The sequence below is a fragment of the Chiloscyllium punctatum genome, chromosome 12, assembly GCF_047496795.1.
Source record: "Chiloscyllium punctatum isolate Juve2018m chromosome 12, sChiPun1.3, whole genome shotgun sequence".
Taxonomy (NCBI): Eukaryota; Metazoa; Chordata; class Chondrichthyes; order Orectolobiformes; family Hemiscylliidae; genus Chiloscyllium; species Chiloscyllium punctatum.
The window spans coordinates 102,166,920-102,194,076 of record NC_092750.1 but is presented as its reverse complement, the minus strand read 5'-3'; the positions used below and the strand labels follow the sequence as shown (position 1 = coordinate 102,194,076).

The 27,157-nt window shown below is 43.5% G+C and overlaps 1 long non-coding RNA gene across 1 annotated transcript in view; it reads right to left on the bottom strand.

Moving 5' to 3' along the window:
* Nucleotides 1-12,513: 12,513 nt before the first annotated feature.
* The window catches only part of LOC140483974 (uncharacterized), a 48,575-nt gene continuing 33,931 nt past the window's right edge, over nucleotides 12,514-27,157 (bottom strand). The window contains exon 7 of the long non-coding RNA XR_011962127.1: nucleotides 12,514-13,276. This is a non-coding gene — a long non-coding RNA (uncharacterized lncRNA). The remainder of the gene's footprint in view (nucleotides 13,277-27,157) is intronic.

Sequence of the window (27,157 nt, the reverse complement as noted above, 5' to 3'; positions counted from 1 at the left end):
TATTGCCTGTTCCCTCGTGGATTGCACCACAAGCTACTCAAAAAAAATCTTGTACACATTTCATGAATTTCTTTTCTTACAATCCACTACCAACCTGATTTTCCCATTCCCCCCTGAATATTGACATCGCCCATGATCACTGTAACCTTGCTTTTCCTACACATCTTTTCTATCTCCTGATATATCTGATGGCCCAGCTCCTCACGACTGTTTGGAGGCCTGTATAAGACACCAACTGTCGTTGCTTTAACATTGTGCTTCCTCCATTTTACATATGCAGATGCTACACCATCTGACCCTATGTTATTTCTTGCTATTGATTTAATTTCATTTCTTACCGATAAGGCAACCCCACCCCGTCAGCCCACCAGTGTATCTTTTGGATAGGGTGCATATCCTGGAATATTTAGCTCCCAATCCTGATCCCCTTGCAGCCATATCTCCGTGATGCCCATCACGCCATACCTGCCATTGTCGATCTGGGTCACGAATTCATTTACCCTATTCCTCATACTGCATGCATTCAGATATAATGCTGCCAGTCCCGTATTAACCATCTCTCTTCTCATTGTCATTCATATTCCAGTGTGCTTGAAGTTTGTTTGTTAATCATTTCTAGATACTCAATGCTATTTATGTCTGTGATGGAGATGTTAATAATCTACCCTGAATTCTGCACTCTTACCTCCTCTTTTAATTCAGGTTTCTAATTACCCCTATAACTGACTCCCGCTCCCCCACTCCTATTCCATTTACATCCCTGTCTATCGCCCTAGTTAAGCGATTCATTCGGACTCTGGTCCCAACATGGATCCGATAAAAGCTGTCCCATCAGAACAGGTACTTTCTTCCCCAGAAATGATATGCGTTTATTCAACACAAAATACAGGGACAAAATGATTTTCTCGACAAACCAAAGTATGAAATGTACAAAGAGATAAGATTGTTCAAATACCCTCATGATATCGAGCTCTATGAAGTGAAATGTGGATTACTGAACCATGGAAGTGGGGTGCAAACCTTTTCAGTCATTACTTGACCCACAGCTGAGATGCTGATTTCCCCTCCGACAGTGATCCCCCCTCACTGAGATTCTCTGGCTCAGTCACTCGCACAGTGTCTCAGGGGGTTATCAGTTCCTGCTACCATTGGCACAGTCTATTTAAATTCATTCACCTTCTCTCTGAAGTCAGTCAATTGGTCTATTGGATTCTGTTTAGCTGTCAGCCACTCAACTCTGTGATATTATAGGAGATAAATGATCTGGGATCATAACCAGTATCACCATGGTGCTCACAGGGTATGGCTCCCAAACAAAGACCTTTTGGTTCAGGGGAAATGTTGAAATAAATCTTCCATGTTCTGTCTATGTCTCCTCATGCTGTCTCCTGATCTACCTAATTTCATCCCCATTTCACACCCCTTCATTTCTCACTCACTCTGTCACTCCGTTTTCTCTCCTCTCTGTTCATCTCCCTTCACATTCTTTCTTTCTATTTCATTCTCTCTCTCTCTCTCTCTCTCTCTCTCTCTCTCTCTCTCTCTCTCTATCTCCAATAACTCTCTCTGCTTTCTGATTGCATAGTTGGAGAGCTCGTGAATGTACGAAGGACTGAATGGCTTCCATCTGTGCTCTATTAATTCTGTGGTGCTCTGACCCACAATAAAAATATTAGTTGCCTGTAGAGACAATCTGATTCAGTGAAGGACACAGGTCACAATCATCCATTATCTCTTTCTGTTCTCTGGTATACAGCGACTTCGAAATATCTGTTCAAATAAAATAGATTGAAATTCGAACAGTCGAGAGGACGTTCGCCAGGTGATATTGCAATCAGGATTTAATAAACAGTTGCCACATACAAAATGTGGATTTGTCTGATAGCTACTCCTCCCAATTAACACTCCCTAGCTCCTGCCTGATACTGACATAACTTACCTTACTCCAATTCCATAGCTTCTCAAAAGGTCCTGACTTATCCATGTTCTTAGCTATCTTAAAACTGAAGGAGTTTCCAAAATGATTCCACAATGCTGTCCTTGAAATGTCAGTCAACTGTCCAGGCTCATTAGCCAATACGAGGTCCAGTACGGCCCTTCCTGGAGTGGACTACCCACATACCGATTCAAGTAACCCGCTTGGATGCACCAAATTCTGCCCCGTCTAAGCCAATTGCTCTAAGGGAGTCCCAGTTCATATTGGGGATTTTGAAGTCACTCAAAATGACAACTCTGTTTTTATTACACCTTTCCATTACTGGTCCACACATTTGTTCTCAAAGCCTCGGTGGCTGTTGAACGGACTATAGTATCATCCGAACACAGTAATTGCATCAATCTTATTTTTGTACTCTACTCATATTGCATCAGTGGATGAGCCCTCCAGTACGACCTCTCTGAGTGCAAATGCAACATGATCCCTGATTAGTAATACAGCTCCTCCACCTCTTTTACCTTCCTTTATATCTCATCTAACACAACAATACCCTGGAATGTTGAACGCCCAGTCCTGTCCCTCTCCAAACTAAATGCCTGTAATAACTGCAACATCATGGTTCCATGTTTTGAATCAGGCTGTAAGCTCATCTGCCTTACCCATAATAATCATTGCATTGACATAAACACACTTCAGCCCAATGCCATCAGATCCTGAGTCGATAGGATATACACAAGAAGGACAGGATGGACCTTAATTGGCAGCAATCTCCGATATGGGGATCATTGGGATTTTCAGGTCGGTAGGATGTTCGCAAGAAGAACGGGATGCACCTGAACTGACAGCAATCTCCTGGCAGGCAGGTTTGCTGTTGTCAAACAGGAGGGTTTAAGCTAGTGTGGTCGTTGGGGGGAGGGGGGAACAGTGGGAACCAGAGCAGTAGGTCCACAAGTACACGACTGAGGCGGGGTTGGTGACTAATCCCAGTACAACTAAGACCAACAACAAACAGACAGAGGTTACTGAACACAATGATCCTGGCAGTCTGAAGTGCACTGATTATAATGTGAGGAGTATGACAGGCAAGACGCATGAACGTGGAGCTTGGGTGAGTATATATCACTGCTATGTTAACATTATAGAGATTTGTTTGAGAGAGGGACTTGGGAATCACAATGATACACATATTGGAAGTGCTGCCTCCTCTACCAGTTCTTTGCCCATGTATTTAACTCTACCTCCATCCTATTCCTAACCTCATTGGCGCATTGAATAATCTTGTCGCATGAAAATGTAAATATCACTTCAGCACAACTCCGGCAATTACATTGTCTTTAAAATGGACAGACTTGACAATAAATACTTAAGAGTGAGTTCATTAACTGGGAAAGAGGAGTCCTCTGAATCAGTCCAGTGATGACAGGATCTGATATCTATCACCTCCACCAAACCTGCTTGACAACAACCTCCATTTTTCCAGAGCGGCGGGGAGAGGAGGAGGAGTGAAGCGAGGGCTGATGGGAAGGTTAGGGCTTAATTTATATCTGGGCTGTGGCTATACCGAGATAGGACACGGATATCTCCCTAACGCCTCGCTCAACTAACCAGAAGAAAATGATCCTGTAAGGTAAGGATTTTATATCTTATCCATCCTTTTCATTTATTTAAGTGCATTGTTTGGTTTTAGTTAGTTCATATAAAGTTAAGCTTACAATGGCAGGGGACCTCAGACACGTGCCATGTGACTATTGCTTGATGTAGGAGCTTAGGAACGTGTCTGTCGTTCCTGACTCTTACACTTGCAAGAAATGTGTCCAGCTGCAGCTGTTGTTTGACCACATGTCGGCTCTGGAGCTGCGGATGGACTCACTGTGGAGTATCCGCGATGCTGAGGAGGGAGCGGATAGCACATTTCGTGAACTGGTCACTCGGCAGGTTAGGATTGCTGAGCGAGACAGCGAATGTCTCCAGCTCCCACATGATGCAGAAATAACACATCCCCGACCCACCATCGTTATTGTATTGAATTTGTGGTGTTTTTATTTTTAAATGTTTTTATATCTCTACTTATGCAACTTGTAACCAATAGATGAACAAAATTCAATTTAAGGCAGATTCATATTTCGCAGAGTCCCAATTAGCCAATCAAATCACATCCTTCCTTGTCAAACTTGCACATTCTCATCTGAAAGAATTCTGCCAGACTGGTCAGCGAGACCTCTCCTTGATGAAGTCATGCTGACTCAGCCCTATTTTACTACGCACCTCCAAGTACTGCCTTCCAAGGGCCCAGTTCTGCAGCGAAATATCCCATGCCAAGCCATATCCAGCTGCTTCATCAATGTCCTTCCCTCCATCATAAGTCCAAAAGTGGGAACGTACAATGACAAATGTGCAATTAATACCACCCACAACTCCTCAGTTTAAATTTAACATAGCACAATCCATTAGAGATTGGGCAACTTTAGATTTAGTCCTAGCAATGAGAAATTCTAATTGCCAGGCCCCAAGGGATCTTTCCATATCGCCACAAATTCACCTGCACTCCACACATATCATTTACTGCATCCGCTGCACCCGATGTGGCCTCCTCTATATTGGGGAGACAGGCCGCCTACTTGACGAACGTTTCAGAGAACACCTCTGGGACACCCGGACCAACCAACCCAACCACCCCGTGGCAAAACACTTCAAATACGCCCCCCCCCAACTCCACCAAGGACATGCAGGTCCTTGGACTCCTCCATCGCCAGACCATAGCAACATGACGGCTGGAGGAAGAGCGCCTCACCTTCCACATAGGAACCCTCCAACCACAAGGGATGAACTCAGATTTCTCCAGTTTCCTCATTTCTCCTCACCCCACCTTGTTTCAGTCCCAACCCTCGAACTCAGCACCACCTTCCTAACCTGCAATCTTCTTCCTGTCCTCTCCGCCCCCACCCCCACTCCGGCCTATCACCCTCACCTTAACCTCCTTCCACCTATCGCATTTCCAACGCCCCTCCCGCAAGTCCCTCCTCCCTACTTTTTATCTGAGCCTGCTTGGCACACTTTCCTCATTCCTGAAGAAGGGTTTATGCCCGAAACGTCGATTCTCCTGCTCCTTGGATGCTGCCTGACCTGCTGCGCTTTTTCAGCAACACATTTTCATCCTAAATTATTCACAAGGTTTATAAATAAAACATGCAGAGCTGGCAGAGCGTACGTAAAAGGAAAGTTCAGCTCTGTGTTCAAAATGCTACTTCAGGCCCCCTCAGAAATGACCTTAACTACATCACTCTGTACATTCCCCCCAAAATAAGAACAGCAAGAGATTGTCCCACTATTTCCATCGCTGTGAGCATCATGTGGTGAGGAATACAATCTCCAAGGTTACACAGCATCCTGGCTTGAATCAATATCATTGTCCCTTCACTGTCACTTGTTTAGAATTCTGTGGCTCTCTTTGAAACATATCAGTTAGTGCCCCTGCACCACGAGGATCACTGGGGTTCACCACCATATTCTGAATGGAAATTAGACATGGGCAATAAATGCTCGTCTTGCTAACGGAATTCACCTTACAAGAACAACTGACAGGAATCTGCTCAATTAACGGCATCCATTCTAAACTATCTGATTTCTAACGCAGTTTTAATGAGGCTTTTACTTTGACCTAAGCATCTGATCTTTCTGTAACTCCATGAAACTTCCACGAGTGCTTTCGCAGTGCTGATTAAAAATCACATTTGCGAGTTGTGCTCATCATTCTGAAAGGGAGAGCCTTTTTGCATTTGACAATGCTTTCATTATTTTTTCAGTATCTAACGGCAATAGCAACAAAGAAACTAAGATCAGGAGTAAGTGATTGGACAACTTGAACCAAGTCTGCAATGTGATAAGATCATGGATGATCTGATTGTGGCTATGCCCTATAACTTTAATTCATAATTCATAGCCAATAAACTGTCTGACTGTGTCTTAGAATATTCATTGTCTTACCTTTCATCACTCTCTGGGAGGGAAGTTCCCACAGACAAAGTACCCTTTGAGATGGTTAAAACAATCACCAACTCCTTCACTGGGATATTCTCCAGTTTCCAGGAGTCCATCCATTTCTGGAAATCTCTCGCACAAATTGAAATATTGTTTCAGCATTCAACTTGAATAGACTACTCAGAATATTATGGGTTTAAAAGGGATCATGCGTCATTTGCCTAAACCCCAACTGATCCAAGGCCAATCTGACAATGTTCGTCCAGAGATAAATGCTCCTCACAGGAATCAGTTGAGTGAATCTTCTCTGGACTGCTTTTTATGTCATTGGGCCCTCAGCTCTCCTAATGTGGTCTCACCATACCCTACAAAACTATAGGATATCTTCCCTACTCCTGAATGTATTCTCTTTCGAAAGGTTTGAAAATTTATATCGCCTCCCTATGATGTGCACGCACTGTGATTTTTTTTGTTATCCAAATGTCTGATTCCTCTGTGCCTCAGCTTTGCGATCTCTCCATTGGATTAATGCACTTTTTTTTATTCAAATCACCAATCTATTCAAACACAGACACATGTTTCCTGCTATGCCCCATATACCAATATATCATTCACTCTCTATAATATAACGAAGTGGAGGTCAACATCCATCTGATAATTAAAAGCAATGCACCCAGCGAAGAGAGTGTGACAAGTGATGTAACCCACCTCCTTTTTGACAACCCAGTTTGTTATAAAGGAATGGTTCAATGAAATGGAATCCTTTCACGCATTCTGTAATTAACAAGTACTATTTGCTTGTCTAGGGCTGACACCGTGGCTCAGGGGCTAGCACTGCTGCCTCATAGTGCCAAAGACCCAGGCTTGATTCCAACCTCGGGCAACTGTCTATGTGGAGTTATCACAGTCTACTCATGTCTGCGTGGGCTCAAACACGTGCTCCTGTTTCCTCTCACAATCCAATGATGTGCAGGTTACTTAAATTGGGCATGCCAAATTGCCCATAGTGTTCATGGATGTGTAAGTTAGGTGCGTTAGTCAGGGGTAAATATAGTCAATAGTGTAGAGGAATGCATCTGAGTGGTTTACTCTTTGGAGGGTCAGTGTGATCCTTGTACGTCCGAAGGACCTGTTTCCCTACCTACATATTCTATGATTCTAACTTTAACACTGAACAAATCACTTACAAACTGAACAATCTCTCTGTAACTAATTACGTTTTCCGGAAAAAAATCAAGATTTTCCTGATATGCTGTTTCACTAATGCAGATTCCACTCATAAATCCATTATTACTAAGAGTAAAATTAAAACTTAGTCTCTCAAAGTTCATCCAGTATGGACTGTCTTCAAATTTCTGTATCTTATTCCCTCGTCTTTCTCTGTCTGAAATGCCTTCTCAGTTGTTTTCTGGTTTCAAGAATATTTGCTCAGCGTGTTGTGTACCTTTATTGATGGATAGAGCTTTTTAGGCAGAGCATGGAGATTTTTTGTGAGACCCCAATATTTCTTTCACAGATGACACTTCCCTGTCATCGTTTTTTCAGCTTGCAGTGGACTCTTCCCCTCGTCCAATTGCCTCTCTGTTATATATATCTCCTTGACACAAGAAATTCTTAGTATATGATTGGTTTCATATTGTTAATGCTAAAATGGATCCTTAATCTCCAAGTGCCTTTTTAAGTTAATTGGCAGCATTTGAACTGTTGCCTGGATAAAAATGCTGCTTGGGCCTGATAACTGAACGGGTTTGATCCATTCTGTCAATTTGGGCACCTGGAAACTGCTTACCCACAGACATTTGTTCTTCTGTTTAATCACCGAAAAGCACCTTACCTTTTCAAAGGTCATCATGGTATTGCCCAAAATTTTGCAAGTTTGCCGCTTTTACGCACCAATAGACTGATATGCATACGGATACCTCCACCTCGATAATAATAGTCCGATCAAAAAATCCTGATGAAGATTTTTTAAAAACTCTTATTTCAAAACCAGACAGCTGTCGATTCTTCTCCATATTCCTGTCTTCTTTTCTTATTCTTGGGGATTCTGCTTCCCAGGTCTTTGGTTGATAAAGGTCCCTGTCAGAGAGCAGATCTTTCTGCTGCCAGGCTGGACTTGTTAGCGGCTTGCTGCTCTTTGCCGCTCTGGCCAACTGTTCAAAATGTTTGATATTTATGCCCTAAAAGATTGGATTGTTTCATAGGTTTTAATACTTTAAAAACACTAAATACAAACTTGATTAGCATTTGGCATCTTGGCACATTATTTAAACTGATTGGCTGAATCTGAATTTGAATTTGTCTCATAGCAACCAAGATCCTGCTAGCTGTTTGACCAAATATTACATTTTTAATTGTTCCAGTACTCTGGCCAGCCTTTCAACTCTCTTGAAGGTATAGTACACTTAAAAATTCATAAAACTGTCCACCCTATCTAACCCTCTGATTATCTAATGTAGATCAATTCAGACAGCTCTCATCCTTCTTCTCTCAGCGACAACGACCTCAGACTTTCCTTATAAGACCTTCTCTCAAAATCAGGCAACATTCTTGTAAATCTCTTTTGATCCCTTTCCAAACGTTCTACGTCCTTCCTGTAATGCAGCAAGCAGAAATATACAGTACTCCAAGTGCAGCCACATCGGAGTTTTGTGCACCTGCAGTATGATCATGTGGTTCCAAAATTCTATCCCTCTTCCAATAAAAGCTAACATACTGTACGCCTTCTTAACAAGCCTATTAAACAGATTGGCAACATTGAGTGATCTTCGTACATTGACACTGAGATCTCTCTTCTCATGGACACTGCCAAGAATCTTACCATTGGCCCAGTACTCTTTATTCATTTTGTTACTTCCAAAATGAATTACCTCACACTCTTGCACATTAAACTGAAGTTGCCAACTCTCAGCCCAGCTCTGTAGCTTACCTATGTCCCTCTGTAACCTGCAACATCCTTCACCACTATCCACACTTCACCAACCTTAGTATCATCATTAAATTTACTACCACATCATTTTATGCCCTCATATAGGTAATTTATTAAAATGACAAACAGCAGTAATCCCAACAAGTTCCTCTGTAGGAACTACAGTTTTTAGTGTAGTCTGTGAAAACAGAAAACATTGCTTTTGTGCCTCTGCCATTTTTGAGTTTTTCATCGTTATCTTGTCAGTTTCATCCTGCAAAGAGCCATCACTTAGTTTCACTCTGCGATTCTTTTTTATCTACTAGTGAAAGCTAATGGTATCAGTATTTATGTATCTGTTCATTTCTTGTCATAGCTTCTTTTAATGTTGTGTGTTAACCCTTTGCTGATTTTTTTTGTTTGTTTTCATTAATTCACAGGAAGAGGGCATTGCTGCGTGGGCCGGTATTTATTGCCCATCCTTGATTTCCCAGAGGACAGTTAGGAGTTATCTACATTGATGTGGGTCTGGAGTCACATATCGGCCAGACCAGAGAAGGATGGCAGTTTCCTTCCCCATAGGACATTAGTGAAACAGACATTAGCTTCTCCTGACAATCTAGTCATGTTCACCATCAGTTTGTTAATCCCAAATTTGAATTCAAATTCCACCATCTGCCATAGCAAGATGCGAACCCAGCTCCCCAGAACATTATCTGGGTCTCTCGATGAGCAGTTTAGCTGTAATGCACTAGGCCACCGCCTTACCCAATTCACCGGAGCATGACTAACTTGTGCAGTATGATTTGCCCTAGTTTTTGCCCTCATGCTGTCATTGAATTCCTTATCTAGACATGGATAAATTTTCTCTGTCATGCAATTCCTCTTCTCTCACAAATATACTTTACTTGAGACGTATTTAGTATCCCCTTAGGTATTTGCCAAATTTCTTCATCTGTCCTGCCTTTGACTGTTCCACACCTCCACACCTCCCCACCCCCCCCCCCCCAACCAACACCTTCCTTAGGCCACTGTAAGTATTATTACCCAACACTAAGGCTCTCGTATGTGACTCTGTTCTCACCAGTATGTTGTGGTCATTCTTTCCAAGAGGATTCTTTCCTGCAAGATCCTTTTTCATTCCTTGCTTATATCAAATCTAAAGTACCCTGCTCTCTGGTTGGCTCCATGACATGTGTTCTTAGAAACAATCCTTCATATACTCTATGATTTGTACTTGGAGCCTACCCTTTGCCAAGTTGATTAATTGATTCAATATGCACATTTATCCCACCGTTGTTCCCTTGTCACGAACCCTCATCATTTCCGAACTCAGAAGTACTTTGGGGAGACGGTGGCTGAAAATTACTCTTCCAAAGAGGTTTCTTCAGTTGCTTTTTATTTGCACCTGGACTGATTTTAATTTGTTCCCTTGTGCCAATATCATTTCTTAATATAGCCTTGATATCATCCTTAACCAATACCCCAATTCCACCTCCTTTACCTTCATGTCGATCCTTTCGGAATCCCGAGTACCCATGGGCAGTTCACTGTCCAGTCCTGATCTTCCTGTAACCATGTTTCAATCATCCTTACCAGGCCATACCCATTTATCTCAGTACCTACTGCCAGCTCATCAATTTTATTCCAAATACTGTGTGCTTTTAGGCCTAAGGATTTTAAATAAGTCTTTTTCGATTTATTTTTCCCCGTTGTTTGAGTACGAGCTTCCTGATCTCAAACACCTCACTCCTTCATGAACCCCATACATTCCATCTTCATTTGCTAATCACTGACATACATCTCTATCATTTATTCCAATCTCCAACTCACATTTTGGACTGATTTGATTCCTTCTCGCAGCATGGTTATGAGACTGGCCGTGCCTGATGTCCTACTCACCTCTACATTCTGCTCTGTTCCTGACCTGCTGCTTTGTTTCCCAGCCTTCTGGTTTATTAGTTTAAATCCACCCAATTTGCACGAGAAAACCTCCCCACTAGGTTGTTGGTGCTCATCCAGTTAAGATGCAATCTCTCCATTTCTTAAAGCCCCCACCTGTCCTGGAAGAGGGCCCAATGATCCAGAAATCTGAAACCGTCGCCCCTGAACTAGCTCTTTTACCATATGTTAATCGTTACTTAATCCTTACCTCTTTTACACGAGGCACTGGGTGTAATTCATATATTACAGAGAATTGTTTTTTTTTTGTCTCTCTCTCTCTCTCTCTCTCTCTCACATACACAAACACACACACCCTTCATAACTTTGAAGAAGAATACCTGGAACCTTATAAATAATCAGAATGATAAGTGGAATGAAGAAATTAGTTAAAGGTAGGATGCGAGAAATTAGAGTAATGAAATTACTCCTGATTGATCAGAACAGACGAAGATGTGAACTTATTGCAGTGATCAAAATTATGAAAAAAAGGGTAAAATAAGAATACTTCGTTTCTCTTAGCTGGCATTACAGCATCCCATTTTCAAGATCATCGGCACAAGACCTTGGAGTGAGATAAGGCAAAAGCTGTTTACTGAGAGAGTTGTTAGGATTTGGAATGCCCTACCTGGGAGATTTTTAAAGAAGACTCAAGAGGGAACTGGATATATATTTGAACGTTCTGAAATTAAAGGGCAACAGTGATAGAGGTGGCAAATGGGAGGATTTGGGAGACATTTCACAAGCTGATGCATACACAGTGGCCAAATAGCCTCCTTGTGTACATTAAAGTTCTGTACTCTACCATGTACAGATGCAAGTCAAAGCCAGTATCAGATTATTTCCAGCTGTAAATGTTGGCAAATATCTGATCATTTTGCTGCAGCATAACCATTTATAATGCAAGTATTGCAAGTTCAGCTTGATGATGAAGTCTAATTAGTACTCAGCACACGAATATTTTAAATTTTGTATCCCAACAGATAAAACAAATATTTCCTTTGCTTTGCCACAAAACTCTTTCGAAAATGTCTGACTGTTCACTCACATGGATATGTTCTTCATTCTTTTTCACATTTCACATTAATACCATTCATTCTGAAAATTACAAGGTTTCAAATTGTTGTTCACTTCAATTTAATAACACAAATCATTTATTTAATCTAATATTCTCTGTTCATACTGAATTATTGTCATTTTTCAATTGTTGGAAAAGAACTGAAGCTCGCACATTCAGTGAGAAATTAAACTGATCGATTATGTATAAATATGTAAGAACGCAATTTCTATATGACTGTTCAATCGTTTTCTCACTCGAAAAATACAATCATTCAGACGCCAACGACTTTCCAAATGTTGGAGCAACGATGTATTCATTTGAATACTGACAATGAGTATGTAATTGTAGCGAGTTTTGAGAAGATTTGTAGCTCAGGTTGAAGTTTTGGATGTAGGCTTCTTTGCTGAGCTGGGAGGTTCATTTCGAGATGTTTTACCATCTTCATCTTCAGTGGGCCTCAGGGGAACCAACGCTGAATATTCCTGCTTTCTATTTATATGTTTGAGTTTCTTTGAGTTGGTCATGTCATTTCCTGTGGTGAAGTCACATCCTGCTCCTTTTCTCAGGGGTGATAGTTGAGGTCTAACTCGGTGTTTTTGTTGATAGACTTCAGGTTGAAATGTCATGCTTCTAGGAATTCTCGTGCGTGCCTCTATTTGGTTTGTCCTAGGATGGATGTGTTATCCCAGTTGAAGTGATGTTCTTACTCATCCGTTTGTGAGAATACTAGAGAGAGGATGATGTATTTTTGTGGTTACTTGATGTTCATGTATGCAAAAGCATGTAATTGTGATCAGCACTATAGTCAGATAACATGTTCTTTGTTTGGTATTAAATAAAACATACAATCTTTATTTTTGTATCATAAAATGTTGGCATGAAAGTATATTTTAGGTTGGTGTTATATTTATGGTACTAATTGTTTTCAGAGGTGATGCAATTATTGTTTGGTTGAATAATAATATTTCACACTTTTGTGAATCACAATTCACGAACATAGCAAATATCTGATTTTTTCAGATCAGATTGCAATCATAACCTACATTGAAAAAAGACTTTAAAAGATTTGAATTCAGTCACAGCTGCCTGTGATACTGGGTAAGACATTTGTCTGCTCTTAAATGAATCCAGAGAGCTTCCACCTGGGTCACGGCAGTCATTCAAACATTATTTCACAACAAATTATTTCGACTCCATCTTCGGTCTGAGCCTTGACTGCGGGCAGATGAATGGACATGGAGTGTCAGAATCACATCGCACAAGTTAATTATGGTGATGATATCTGGCCTGCCTCCCAGACTCCAAGCTATCTGGACCAGACACTGGGTAAAGATGTTAACAAGGTGACAGTATTCTGCAGCACATTGTGTCTCTCAAAGAAAGCTCCAAAACCGTGTTCAATAAATGTCACCTTCACATTCACCAGTATACAATTGTACAAAATTGTACATCTCTGTTGATGGAGAAAAATTAATACATGGGTCAACCAACAAAATCTATCTGAAGAACACAGCAGCAAATGACAGGTCCAGAATCACCTTAATAACAGAACTTGACGGATTCTGTCTGGTGTAGGTCATCACACACATATTGCACTAGTACTCAGGTGACTGTAAGAATGAACCCCAGAAGTGGACGTCTTGGCCTAACGCCCCTACAGAGCGTCCTGATCTCACACACATCACTCCCTCACACATTCAACAATTGAAAAGAATCCACATGCTGAGTGAAACATAGAACAGTACAGTGTAGACCCTTTGGCCTTGACGTCCTGCTGACTCTTTATCCTACTCTAACATCAGACTAACCTACATACCCTTCATTATGCTATCATTCAATTGCCTATCCAATGATCTCTTAATATATCCCCAATGCAGCTGACTCTACTACAGTTGCCAGCAGTACATTCCAACCATCCACCATTCTCTGTGAAAGGAACCTACCTCTGACATCTCCATTCAACCTTCCTCCACTTACCTTTAGGTTTTTCTCCCTCATGATAGATATTTGCACCATGGGAAAAAGTATCTGGCTATCCACTCTATCTTTGCCTCTCGTCATCTTATACACCTCTATCAAGTCATCTCTCATCCTCCTTTGAATTCATCAAATGCAACTTTCGTGAACTAAGTCATGGAGAAAGTGAGAACTGCAGATCCTGATGAACTGCTGATGCCCAAAGCTTTGACTCTCCTGTTCCTCAGATGCTGCCGCACTGGCTGTGCTTTGCCAGCGCCACACGTTTCGACTCTGATCCCCAGTACCTGCAGTTCTCACTTTCTCCATTACTTAGAGCTCTCCCCTCTGCACACTGCACAGGGAATTAATCAGCAGAAACCCATTGCATGTGAAGCTGACTGTTTAATTCTGGGAAGTTGCATTTGATGAATACATTTATTAAAAGACAAATTACAATTCATTCCCAGAGTTACAGTTTTTGTTCATGAATTGGGCAGCGTGAGAACAAACAATGAATGACTAAAGAACTCCGCATTATAGAGTATTCTAGGTGTTATATTCCAGGCTGGATGTCGTTTACTTTAATGCTGGGAATATCGGATAAACAGATGTGATAACGGAATGAGGTGAAATCGGGAAGTGTGACATTTTTGCCTTCACAGAGATGTGTTTGAGGGAGGTCAGAGCTGACAACTCAATATCCTGTGGTACAAGATCAATAGGCACGACAGGAGAGGTGGTAAAAGAGGAAGTGGGGTTGCATTACTATTGTGGAGTTAGTTACTGCAGTAAAAATGATCTAATGCGGCTTGGTGGTTAGAGCTCAGGATCAAAACCATGAAGACACACCGCTGGGGATATATTATAGACTCCCAAACAAAAGAAAGTACAGGAGCTGATATAGAACCAATTTACTGAGGTGTGCTGATACAACAATAGGATCATTATATTCAGGCATTTCAATTCCAAACATTCATTCGGGCAGTGATAACATTTTTAAGAGCGGACAGATGCCTTGAAATTTATTGCAGGGAGCTTCTTATGTCAACGTGCAGCAGATACAACAATGGGCGGGGCTGTGCTGGGCCTCACCGTGGGGAACGAAGCCAGTCAGATGTTGCAGGCAGGGTTGGGTTGAGCATGAAAGGACCAGTGACCGTGTCTCCAATGTCTTGAGTTTGCTAAGGAAAAGACCCGAAATTGTTTGAAAAATAAAAGCTTTTTGGATTTGGGAGACCGATTTTATGAAAAGATTTGACAGGATTTGGCCAAAGTGCTGATGCTTCTGGGTGCAACTGTAACAGAACAGCGTGGGGCACGAGTTAGGGGGTCACTTGAGCAAAATGTAATTGATGACAGTGTCGGCCCAGCATGTTGCACCAAAGATGAATTTCAGGAATACAAGCCCAGAGAAACTCAGGTGTCGACACATTTCCGAACAGAATTAAAAAGGAAAAAGAAGCTTAAAGCAGTTACAAAGTGAGCAGGTCAACGGAGGTCCGAAAATAATATAGAAAGTGTAGGGCTAAACTTAAAAAGTCAGTAGAAGAGCAGAAGTGGTGGCGGGGAGTTAAAACATTCGAGGGTTGAGATGAGCAAGAATTCAAAGACATTCTTTCGGGTTATTAAGGGGAAGAGGATAATGTGGGAGAGAATGGGGAGTATTCGGGAACAAGGGGGCAGTCTGTGCACGGAGAATATGTTAAACACTGACTTTCTTCCGATCTTCAGTTTGAAGAAGGAGTTCCTGGATTCAAGGAGAGTGACCGTGTGATCCTTGAGTGAATTGATACAGAAGCTGGCAATGAATTGGAAGTTTTTGCGGGATAAAGAGTAGGCAAATGCACAGACCAGAATGAGCTGTATCTTAGGCTGACGTGAGGAGATTACAGTCTCTTAACTTTTCATTTTTGTTTTGCCTTTGGCCACAGAGAAGGTGTGATAGGACAGGATAACATCTAATATTCATACAACTTTCAAACAGAGTGCTAGAAATACCGCATGGGGTTAAAGACCACCAAGTCTCACATCAGTGAGAGGGAAATCATTTTCGAAAATTCTTCGGGCTGTTGAGGCTGGCTCATTAAATATCTTTAGGATTGAGGCAGACTGATTTTCATACAAGGTTTATGGGGAAAATATAGACAAGTGGAATGGGGGGAATTATCAAAATCGATCTCACCGAATTGAGTGGAAAAGCAGACTCAGTAAGGGGATAGACATATTGTTGTCCCTATGTCGAATTGTATCATTTTTACAATAGCCTTGTATTCACTGGAACATCAACCTCGCTCGCTGTGGAGTGAGACACAGTTTGGAATGCAGTCAATGGATTCAAGGAATTAATAAATGCAGTACTCTTAGACAGAAAGGACCAAGGGACTGTGACAACGCAGATTTTCTGTCGGGGTGAAGATTAGCATCAGCGCAGTTAGCACTACCAGAAGGAAAATCTTAGTAAGACATCTTCCAAGGCCAATCAGTGATCTTGGATGGAGAGCAGGTAGTTAGTGGCCAGGTGTCAAGGAGTGCTTAATGCCCAAATACTACATCACTGCAGTGTCTCCCTCCTTCCCAAACCAAAACTAAATGTGAAGGGGTAGAGAGACATGCGGTTCGTAGCAGAGTCAGGAGTAATGTTTGGCTCAAGAGGTTTTGGACAGCAGCAGCTCAGCGAAAACTACAGGCAAGATCAAATAAAGACCTTTCAACTTTAGTCTTGCAGCAATGGAGATGGCAGTTAGGACTGTTGAACGTTCCTCCTACGGGATGTGGGGAGCTCAGGGAAATTCCCACAGTCCCTGGTAACTACACGTGTGGAAAATGCACCCAGCTGCAACTCCTGGGAGACCGTGTTCGAGAGCTGGAGCTGGATGCACTCAGGATCATCTGAGATATTGAGAACTTCATAGATAAGAGCTTTCCTGTTGTGGTCACACCCAAGACTCGCCCCAATCATGTTTCTGTAATGAGTATAATATCCCAGTCCCGCGTTAAGATCCATGCTATGAGTACATCAGGCTTACCTATCTGTCCTGATGCATTTAAATAAGGGCAATTTAATCCAACAGGAGTCCTTGCTCCCTGTTGTGTTCAAGACAGAGAGGAAGTTGGCAACCAGCTGGAATGGCAAACGGAGTAGGCAGAGAATGCAGGAATCCCCTGTGGCAATTCCCCATGAAAACAATTACACCGTTTTGGATACTGTTCAGGGGAAATACATTCCAGGGGAAAGCAGCAGTCGCCAGGTTGGTGGCACTACCATTGACTCTGGGGCACAGTTGGAAAGGGTAACAGTTAACAGGACCTTAGAGACAGAAGAGTCGATTGTTAGAGGGACAGATCGGAGATCCTGTGGCCTCAAATGGGAATCCAGAATGTTGAGTTACTGCCCAGGTTCCAGGGTCCAGGATGTCTCCGAGCGGCTGTAGAATATTCTCAAGGGGGAGGGGGAGCAGCCAGAAATCATTATGCACGTTGGCACAAATGACACGGGTAGATGTAGGAATGAGGTCGTACAGAGTGATTAGTGAGAGCTGGGAGAAAAGTTAAAAACCAGGACCTTGACGGTGGTAATCTCCTGATTACTTCCATTGTAATGAGCTAATGAAAGTAAGAACAGGAGGATATGGCAGATAAATAGATAACTAAAGAATTGGTGCGGGGGTGGGGGGCAGAGAGATTCAGATTTTTACATCATTGGAGTCTTTTCTGTGACAGAGTTGACCTGATCAGGAGGGACAGGTGGTGCATGCACTGGGAAGGGGACCAGTATCTTGTTGGCGAATTTTGTTCATGCGACAAGGGAGGATTTAAACTATATTGGCGAGGAGCGATACCCTCATGATCAGGGAGGCAAGAACGAGGCTGGTCGGAGATACAGTAATCAGAAGCAATAAAGTGAAGAGACAGGTCAGGCTGGAACATGATAAGGAGTAAGGAATGCATGTTGGATTAAACTACTTTTATTTCTGTGCAAGAGGGTTGGCAGGTAAGACCAATAAACTAATGGCGTGGATAGGAACATGGGATTGGGATAATATAGCCTTTATAGAAACATGGCTAAGCGAGAGTCAGGACTGGCAGCTTCATGCATCAGGTACAGGTGCTTTAGGCGGGACAGGGATGCTGGAAGGAGGGGAGGAGGAGTTGAATTTCTGATTAAGGGATTATCACAGCAGTAATCAGAGATAAAATAACTGACCAATCACCCAGTGAGGCTTCGTGGGTGGAGCAAAGAAGTAGGAAGTGGATGATGATGTCACCGGGGTTGTACTATAGGCCTCCAAATAGTCAACGTGAATTGAGTAACAAATATGCAGGGAGAAGGGAGACATGCAGGAGCAATATGGTTGTCATAAGAGTGGATTTTAATTTTTGTAACAGACTGAGACTGCCAGAGTGTGAAGGGATTTGATGGAGTGGAATCCGATAAGTGAATTCAGGAAAGTTTCCTCCAGCAGTATGTAGAGGGTCCTACTTGGGAAGGGGCAAAACTCGAACAACTCTTGGGAAACAGAGCAGGACAGTTGACTGAGGTGACTGTGGGGGAGCACTTTGGGACCAGTGACCATCGTCCTATTAATTTTCAAATAGCTATGGAGAGGGACAAAACTGGTCCACAGGTTCAAGTTCTAAATTGGGACAAGGGGATTGTTGATGGGATTAGACAGAAGCTTGCAGGGGTCGACTGGAGTAATTTGTTTGCAGGTAAATGGCCCGCTGGCTCGTGGGAAGCCTTTAAACGTGAGATAGCTAGAGTTCAAGGACTATATTTCCTGTGACGGTGAAGGGAAAGTTTGGCAGGAATGGGGAACCCAGGATGACAAGAGATATTCAGGCATTGAGTGGAAAAAAGAGGGATGCGTGGCTCAGGCACAGGCAACGGGGATCAAGGGAGTCCCTGGCGCACAATAGGGGAGATAGGAGTTTACCTTTGATGGAAATCAGGAGGGCGAAAAAGTGGACATGAAAAAACCTTGGCTGAGAAGATTAGGATTAATCCAAAGAGGCACTTTGAGGATATGTGAGAAGTCTGGTTGAATTTATAACACAGATGGCAAACTGGAAGATTAAGTCCAATCCCAAGATCCTGTGATTAAACAAAGTAGACTACAACAGGATGAGGCAGTAATTTTTCAAAGTGTACAGCAAAATTATATATATTAGTGAAAAGGAAGGACTGTAGGAAAAGGAGTAATCTGCCATTTGTATCTAAGGAATTAAGGGAGTCTATCAAATTGAAATAGAAGGCATACAAATTGGCAAAGACCAAGGAGAAACTAGGAGATTAGAAAAACTTTAAAGATCAACAAAAAGCTTGATGGGATTTTGACTGGGTATACAAATGAGTAGCTATCCCCAGGGCAAGAATAGCAGTTTACACTGCTCGAGGAAACCTATTGCATGGGGAACATATGGCCTATTTAATTGTTGAAGTACTTATCTGAAGAAGTCTGTCAGCATAGAGATGAACCTGATAAAGTTAAAAATTACATCGTGCTTGGAAAGCTCGTGCTTCCGAATAAACCTGTTGGACTATAGCCTAGTGTCGTGTGATTTTTAACTTTGTCCACCCCATTCCAACACCGGCTCCTCCACATGAGAATCCTGACAGACAACCCCGCCGAAACTGAAGCACCTCTCAAGTACTTGACTGAGCCACGGAGGTGTTGGGGAGGGGTGTGTTGTTTAAACACAAAGTGCTGAATTGAACGAGACTTTTTAAACTGCCGTTGCCACGGAGATAATCCTGACAACCAGCCTCCATTCAAAGCGACAAAGCACGTTAACATGGACTTGGCTGTGTCTCAGTACTTTTCCAGTCACACTGACATTTGAAATATTCGCCCACGGACAGAATGCACACCTTTCCTTCCAGATGAAAAGGCCAATGATATTCAGATCGGCACGGATCAAGTAACTATCAGATCTGAACATGAAGTTCAATTTGAATTTCTCAACTGCAAATCCCCCCTTTCCGTACCCTACAACAGAGAAAACAAGTCACCATTGTTAATACAGGATGGAACTTTATAAAACAATGATAGTATTAAATTGTAGTTTCCTTGTTCCCCCAAAGCTTTAAATCTCAGTCTCACAATTTCTCTCTTTTGTTAACTGAAATACAAACCAATCTCATCCCTCCTTTCCTCCACACCCAGTTCTCACAATCTCTCTCCTCGCCTTGAATTCAGTTTCCGAGCTGCTGTCTGCAGACTAAGAATCAAATCAATGAGTTTGACTTGGAGCCTCCAGGGTGTTGGTGAATCCTCCCCCCCATCTCCCAGAACCCCCATTCTCTGATGAGAACCATTCTGCACACACTGGACAAATCTTATCTGGTTGAACTAAAATTAACCAAATTAGAACTCCAATTAGAGGCCCATCCTTGTCATTTTCCATAAGAATCTTGACTATTCATAAGAGTTCTGACAACTTGCTGCAAAATGCTCCCCAATTGATACGTTGACCACTCGTCAGGACACCGGGCAAAGAGCTATTCCCCTGGTTCGGGCTCTCAGAGGAAAGAAGGAAGGGAGCTGCTAATGATAGATTAATCCCCCACATCCACAGCCTCCCTCCCTGGCACTGACCCGCCCTGCACATACGCCAACAACTGGCCAGCACTGTGCCCATGCACTGATCTCCCTTCCTACGGAACATGCTCTAGATCACACAGGAGCCTGGAGGATTGATATCAGCTGCTGCCCAATAGAGTGGAGGGGGCGGGGCTGGAGGACGGGAAATAATGGGATTGGAAACAATGAATGAATGTGGCGGACACTGGGGGATGGACAGGTCAGTGAGGGACAGGAGCAGTGCAGCAGCAGGAGGGGATCCTGGACAAACTGAGTAATGGGAGAGTCTGACAGGAGAGAAACTAGAGGAAGGTTCTGTTTGGAGACTCAGGCAGGGACAGTTGGGAGACAGTATGGCCTGGTGGCTTGGGCATGTTTTCTAATCATCCTCTTCAAAGCCGCTGTTACCAAACCCTGATCCCGATCCTCTTGGTCCAGAGGAAAGGACACTACCACCATTTCATGGTGGGCTAGTGGAAAGAAAGGAAGATTTTCTCAGCCTCACTCACATGGAGACTCCATGAGCTCCTCGTACTTACTGTCTACGGTGGGGATGGAGGAGACAGAGCAGGTGGGAGGGGGTAGGGATATAGGGACTGCCTTTCAAAAGGAACTCACCTGTGTTGGTGTTATTAACAAGACTCAATACACAGTCACTAACACAAAGCTGGTGTACGTGAACGTTATCCAGAATATTACCTCCTTTAACTGGGCGACACAGACCCCAATGTACAGAGTTAAGTCCTGGATATCAATAACAGACTTGTGCGTGGGAAATCATGTCTCATGAACTGGACTGAGTTTACTGAAGAAGTAACAAAGCGGATTGATGAGGGCAGAGCGGTGAACATGATCTTCATTGACTTCAGTAAGGCGTTCAACAAGGTTCCTCATGGGAGATTGGTTCCCAAGGTTAGATCTCATGGAATACTGGGAGAACTAACCATTTGAATATCGAACTGGCTCAAAGGTCGAAGACAGAGAGTGGTGGTGGAGTGATGCTTTTCAGGCTGGCTGCCTGTGACCAATGGAATGTCACAAAGATCGGTGCTGAATCCACTACTGTTTGCCATTTATATCAATGATTTGGATGAGAACATAAGATGTATTAGCATGTTTGCAGATGACACCAAAATTGGCAATGTAGTGGACAGTGAAAAAGATTACCTCGGTGTACAACAGGATCTGGATCAGATGGGCGAATGGGCTGAGGCATTCAGTTTAGAAAAATGTGAGATGCTGCATTTTAGGAAAGCAAACCTTAGCAGGACTTTTGCAGTTAATAGTAAGTTCCTGGGGAGTGTTGCGAAACAAAGAGACCTTGGATTGCAGTTTCATAGTTCCTCGAAAGCAGAGTCACAGGTGGATAGGATAGTGAAGAAGGCAGTTGGTATGCTTTCCTTTATTGGTCAGAGAATGTAGTATAGGTGTTGGGATTTCATATTGTGGCTGTACAGGACATTGATTAGGCAACTTTTGAAATATTCCAGTAATTCTGGTCTCCTTCTTATCGAAAGGTTGTTCTCAAACTTGAAAGGGGTCAGAAAAGAATTACAAGGATGTTGCCAGCGTTGGATAGGGTGTTTTCCCTGCAGCGTCAGAGGCTGAGGGGTGAGCCGATAGAGATTTATAAAATCAGCCGGTCATGGGTAGGGCAAATAGACAAGGTCCTTCCCCTGTGGTTGGGGTATACAGAACTAGGTGAGAGGGAGGGGAGAGTAGGCAGAGAGGTTGGGCTGAGGGTGGGGGGGAAAGAGAAGATGTGGGGATTGAGAGGGGTGGCACAGGTGAGGACAGAGATGGGGGCAGGGGAGGACAGGCAGAGTTGGGGAGAATCAGAGAACGGGGAGTGGAACAGAGGGGGAGGGAAACAGAGAGGGGGGAACAGAGAGTTATTTTATAGATCTGCAACTCAACCCTGCTCCTGTTTTCTACTTCTCACTTTCAATCCCTCTGAAGAGTTCAGAACTGCATAGTTCCTGGAAAGTCGAGTTTCAGGGAGCTGGGTACTGAAGACTGCATTTGGGACGCTGACCTTTATTGGTCTGTGCACTCATCAATAAAGGGACCACTCTGTGTCGTGTTGGCACATTCTCCCTCTGTGTGTTTGCACGGGCATCCTCTGGGCGCTCTGGTTTCCTCAAAAAATCCAAAGAGGTGCAGGTTAGGTGGATTAACTGTGGGTAATGCTGGGTCACATGGTTCAGGTGGGATGGTATTCCGATGGTTGGTAAGGTCTCATGGGCTGAATGGGCTGCTTCCACACTGTATGGATTCTGTCACTGAGTATAAGAGTCAGGAGGTCACGTTGTGGCTGTACAGGGCATTGGTGAGGCCAGTTTTAGAATACTACATTCAATTCTAGTCTCCCTGATTTCAGGAAGATAGGAAACAGCGCCATAATAACAAGTTCCTGGGAAGTGTTGCTGAACAAATAAACTGTGCAGAGTAGTTTGATAGTGCCTTGAAAGTGGGGCTGAAGGTAGACAGGTCAGTGAAGGTGGTGTTTGGTATGCTAACTGTTATTGGGCATTGCATTGAGTATAGGAGTTGGGAGATCATGGTTCGGTTGTACAGTTTATCAGCTCAGCCACTTTTGGAATGCCCAGACTGCTTTACATTCTAGTCTCCCTGCTGTAGGAAAGATGTTGGGAAACCTGAAAAGTCCAGAAAAGATTTATAAGGGTGCTGCCAGTATTGAAACATGTGACCCATAAGGAGGGGCAGAGGACATTTTGCCTGGAGTAGTGGACGTTATGGGATGATATTACACAACGTCTTCAAAACTGCAATGTTTCCTGCAACTGTCACCATTTCAGATGCTGCCAGACCTGCTGAGGATCTCCAGCAATTTATTTTTGTTTTTATTGCAGATTTCCACGATTTTGCTGAGGCACTCAGAGTCATCGACATTTAAAAGGTTTTATTTTTTTTTACTCTCACCCCTGGGATGGCAGGACTGATGGATGAAGAGGACTCAATCCTCGTTTAATTCTCCTTTCCTTTGTCTTTCTGAGCTGTTGCCTGCATCACGAATACTCTATCTCCCATTCCCTGACCTGAATCTGGCCCATCTAAGCCACTCTTTAGCTCCCAACCCCCTGCCAGACTAGTTACAATCTCACCAATGGAACTGGCAATCACCCCACCAGGAGATTTATCCCAGCCCTGCCCAGGGGTAACCAGTCAGGCTGCTACAAGTCTCACCTAACCCAGAAATGGTCACAGTGCCTGGAAAACCTAAACCCTTCTCTGGTACACCATTTCTCCAGCCACACATCCAGCTGATCTATCCTCTTGTTCCTGGTCTCACTAGCACATGGCACTGGGTGTAAGTCTGACATTATTACTTTTCATTTTAATATATCTCTGATTTTCCTTTATACATATTTCAGGCCCTCATCCCTCTGTTTCGCGATGTCGTTGATTTCTGTGTGTTCCACAACCATTGGTTATTTACCCTCCAGCTGCAGAACTCACTGTAGCCACTCCATGTTATTACAGATCCCAGCACCAGGGAGGTAACATACAATCCTTGATTCATGTCTGTGGCCACAGAAGTACCTGCCCTTACTCTGACGATTGATCCCATGTCACTATACTCCTGCAACTGTCTTTCCTCCTGTTCGGTGCAGCAGAGCTATCTGTGGTGTCATGACCCTGGTTGTTGCTGATTTCCCCGAGAGGCCACCCCACTCATTCACCCCCAACAGAATTCCAACCGGTATACAGTATCTGTTTGACACTCCCTTGCTGAGCCTTTAACTTGATGTGATGGTCACCCATTCCCTTTGTGCCTGTGTAACCCTCACCCGCAGTGTGACGAACTCACGAAACGTGCTGTCCATAATATTCCCAGTGTCATAGATGGTCCACAGTGAGTCCACTCACAGCTCCAGGTCTGAAAAGCAGTTTCCCAGGAGCGCAGATGGACACACTTCCTACACACATAGCCGTCAGGGACACTGGAAGCGTCCCTTATTTCCCACATTGTACAAGAGGAGCCCACCACGGGTCTGAGGGTTCCTGTCTCAATGTCTCTCTAGATTCAGATAGTTACTCCCATTAAGAGAATTTAAAACAGCTTTCAACCTTCCTTCACTTCAAACATGTCCATTTTAATCAATAGCCCCAATCTTTACTTAAGCTGATATATTATACGTTAAAAACTGTTAACAAATACTCCGCAGTATCACTTACAAATTGGCTGTTCCCATTGGGACCATGCGAAGTTCTGAATGGCCTGAACTAAAACTAAGTTTCAGCTTCACGTTCTCCCTGTCTCATCTCCCTCTGTTTCCTCTGTGACTCCCTCATTAGATCCATGCTCCCCACCAACCCACCCTCCACTCCCAGCACCTTTGATTGCCAGTTCAAGAGGTGTAAAACCTGTGCCCACACCTTCCCCTCACGTCAATCCACGGCACCAAAGGATCCTCCCACATCCAGCAGAGATTTCCCTGCACGTCCAGATACCTCACCTATTTTATCCTTTGCTCTCGATGTGGTCTCCTCTACATTGGGGAGTCAGGACGCCAACTTGATTCAGAGAACATTTCTGGAACACATGCACCAAACAACTCCACCACCCTGTGGCCGACCACTTCAACGCCCTCTCCCACTCCACCAAGGACATGCAGGTTCTGGGCTGCCTCCATTGCCAAATCCCAGCCGCTCGACGCCTGGAGGAATAACACCTTATCTTCCATCTTGGGACCCTTCAACCACATGGCATCAAGGTTTGCTCATCTCCCCTCCCCCCACCTTATCTCAGATCCAACCCTCCAACTCGACACTGGCCTCTTGAACTGTCCCACTTGTCCATCTTCCTTCCCAATTATCCACTCCAACCTCTCATCATTACCTCCCATCTACATCTACCTATTGCCTTCCGAGTTCCCATCCCACCAACCCCACACACCCCTCTTATTTACCTCTCAGCCCTCTTACCTTTGGAGAGCTGATGAGTGAAGCCAGCCTCCTTTCTGCATTAACAATTCTGTGAACATTTTATTCTGAGCCGTCTAAGGAAATATCAGGGCAGGGTTTGTAAAGAGGTCAGATTGAATGAGGGTCTCAGTGAACAAAAGTGAGACACAGATACAGAGAGGTTTTGGTATGGATTGAATCAAATGTTATCAATATTTGCACGGCTGCCAACATTACAGAAGTTACAAAGGGGAGTGATCAATTGAGTGGAATTAGAGCAGCAAATAAATCTGAAACATTTATGCAGCTAAAGGGGATACTGGGTAAAGATACCACAGTTAGTGCTGATTTCATTCCAGACACACCAGCCAGGACACACATCCGTGCTGTGTCTACCAGATTGATCTCTTTAAGATTTTTGTTCATTTGAAGTGTTTCATGTTTAGATAGTCCAGAGAAGACAGCTTCATTCTACTTAATCTCTTCTGCCAAGGCAATGTTGCTGTTAGAATTCAAGTCACGATGGCATGTTACTGGCTGCTTCAAGGACTGGAACTGGCAATTGAGACTAAAAGGCTACTGTACAAAATATCTTCAATTGTATTGCCAGATTGCCAGACACGAGGGGCTTTAAGAAAAAGAACTTAAATGATGGGCACTGAGTGTCAGAGCTCCTATTGTTGTGGGGACATTCTGTTTAGATACAATCTATTGGTAATTGTTAGAATTGACTTATCCTGGCTCCAGAGAAGTGCGCAGAGCATTATAACGGTCATCGAAGATGGTAACAAATTTGCCAGAGGTTACAAATCGTAAATGACAGAGTAGGCATGAGTTCTGCTGGTAAAGTGTATTAATTTATTCAAAATAGCTCCAATGTACTTTCAGAAACAAGTGAGAGAAAAGCACATTCCTGAGGTCTTTACATTAGTCCAAATTTAGACATTCAGCAGAGCTGAAGGGAGAGCTGGTGTTGGCAGTTGTAGTAATGATAGGGAAAAACTTGTTTCACAGAGAGAGAGAGTTCACAGATGGAAAACTCAGCTTTAACATCACATCAACTGCAGAGTCGTCCAATTCTGCAGGTCCTGATCCTTATCAGTAATATAAAAGGGGAAAGGAGTATTCCTAGCTCAGAGAAATCATTCCCATGTTAGGCAAGTTGTCGAATATTTAACTGGTCATGTGATCTGGAAAGACACCAATGTAACGGGACAAGGGCGAAGCTGTGTAAATGTGGGGACTGTGGGAAGAAATTTACTTACCCCTCCCAGTGGGACACTCACTGACACAGTCACACTGGGGAGAGGCTGTTCACCTGCCTCACGTATGGGAAGGGATTTACTCGATCTTACAATCTGCTGAGGCACCAGAGCGGGCACAATGGATTTAGATCCTTCACCTGCTCCATGTGTGGGAAAGGATTCACTCAGTCCTCTGATCTTCACTTGCTCCCAATGTGGGGAGAGATTCACTCAAATGCACCACCTGCTGAGACCCCAGTGAGCCCACACAGGGGAGAGGCCATTTAGATGGTCAGTGTGTGAGAGGGGATTCAGTGATTCATCCTGACTCCCTGAGACCCCAGTGAGCCCACACAGGGGAGAGGCCATTCAGATGGTCAGTGTGAGCGAGGGGATTCAGTGATTCATCCTGACTCCCTGAGACCCCAGTGAGCCCACACAGGGGAGAGGCCATTCAGATGCTCAGTGTGCGAGAGGGGATTCAGTGATTCATCCTGACCCCCTGAGACACCAGCGGGTTCACACTGGGTAGGAGCTGTTTCCCTCTCTGTGTGACAAGGGATTTGCTGAGACTCAACACGACTGAGAGCCCAGTGAGTGCACACAGGGAAGTGGTCATCA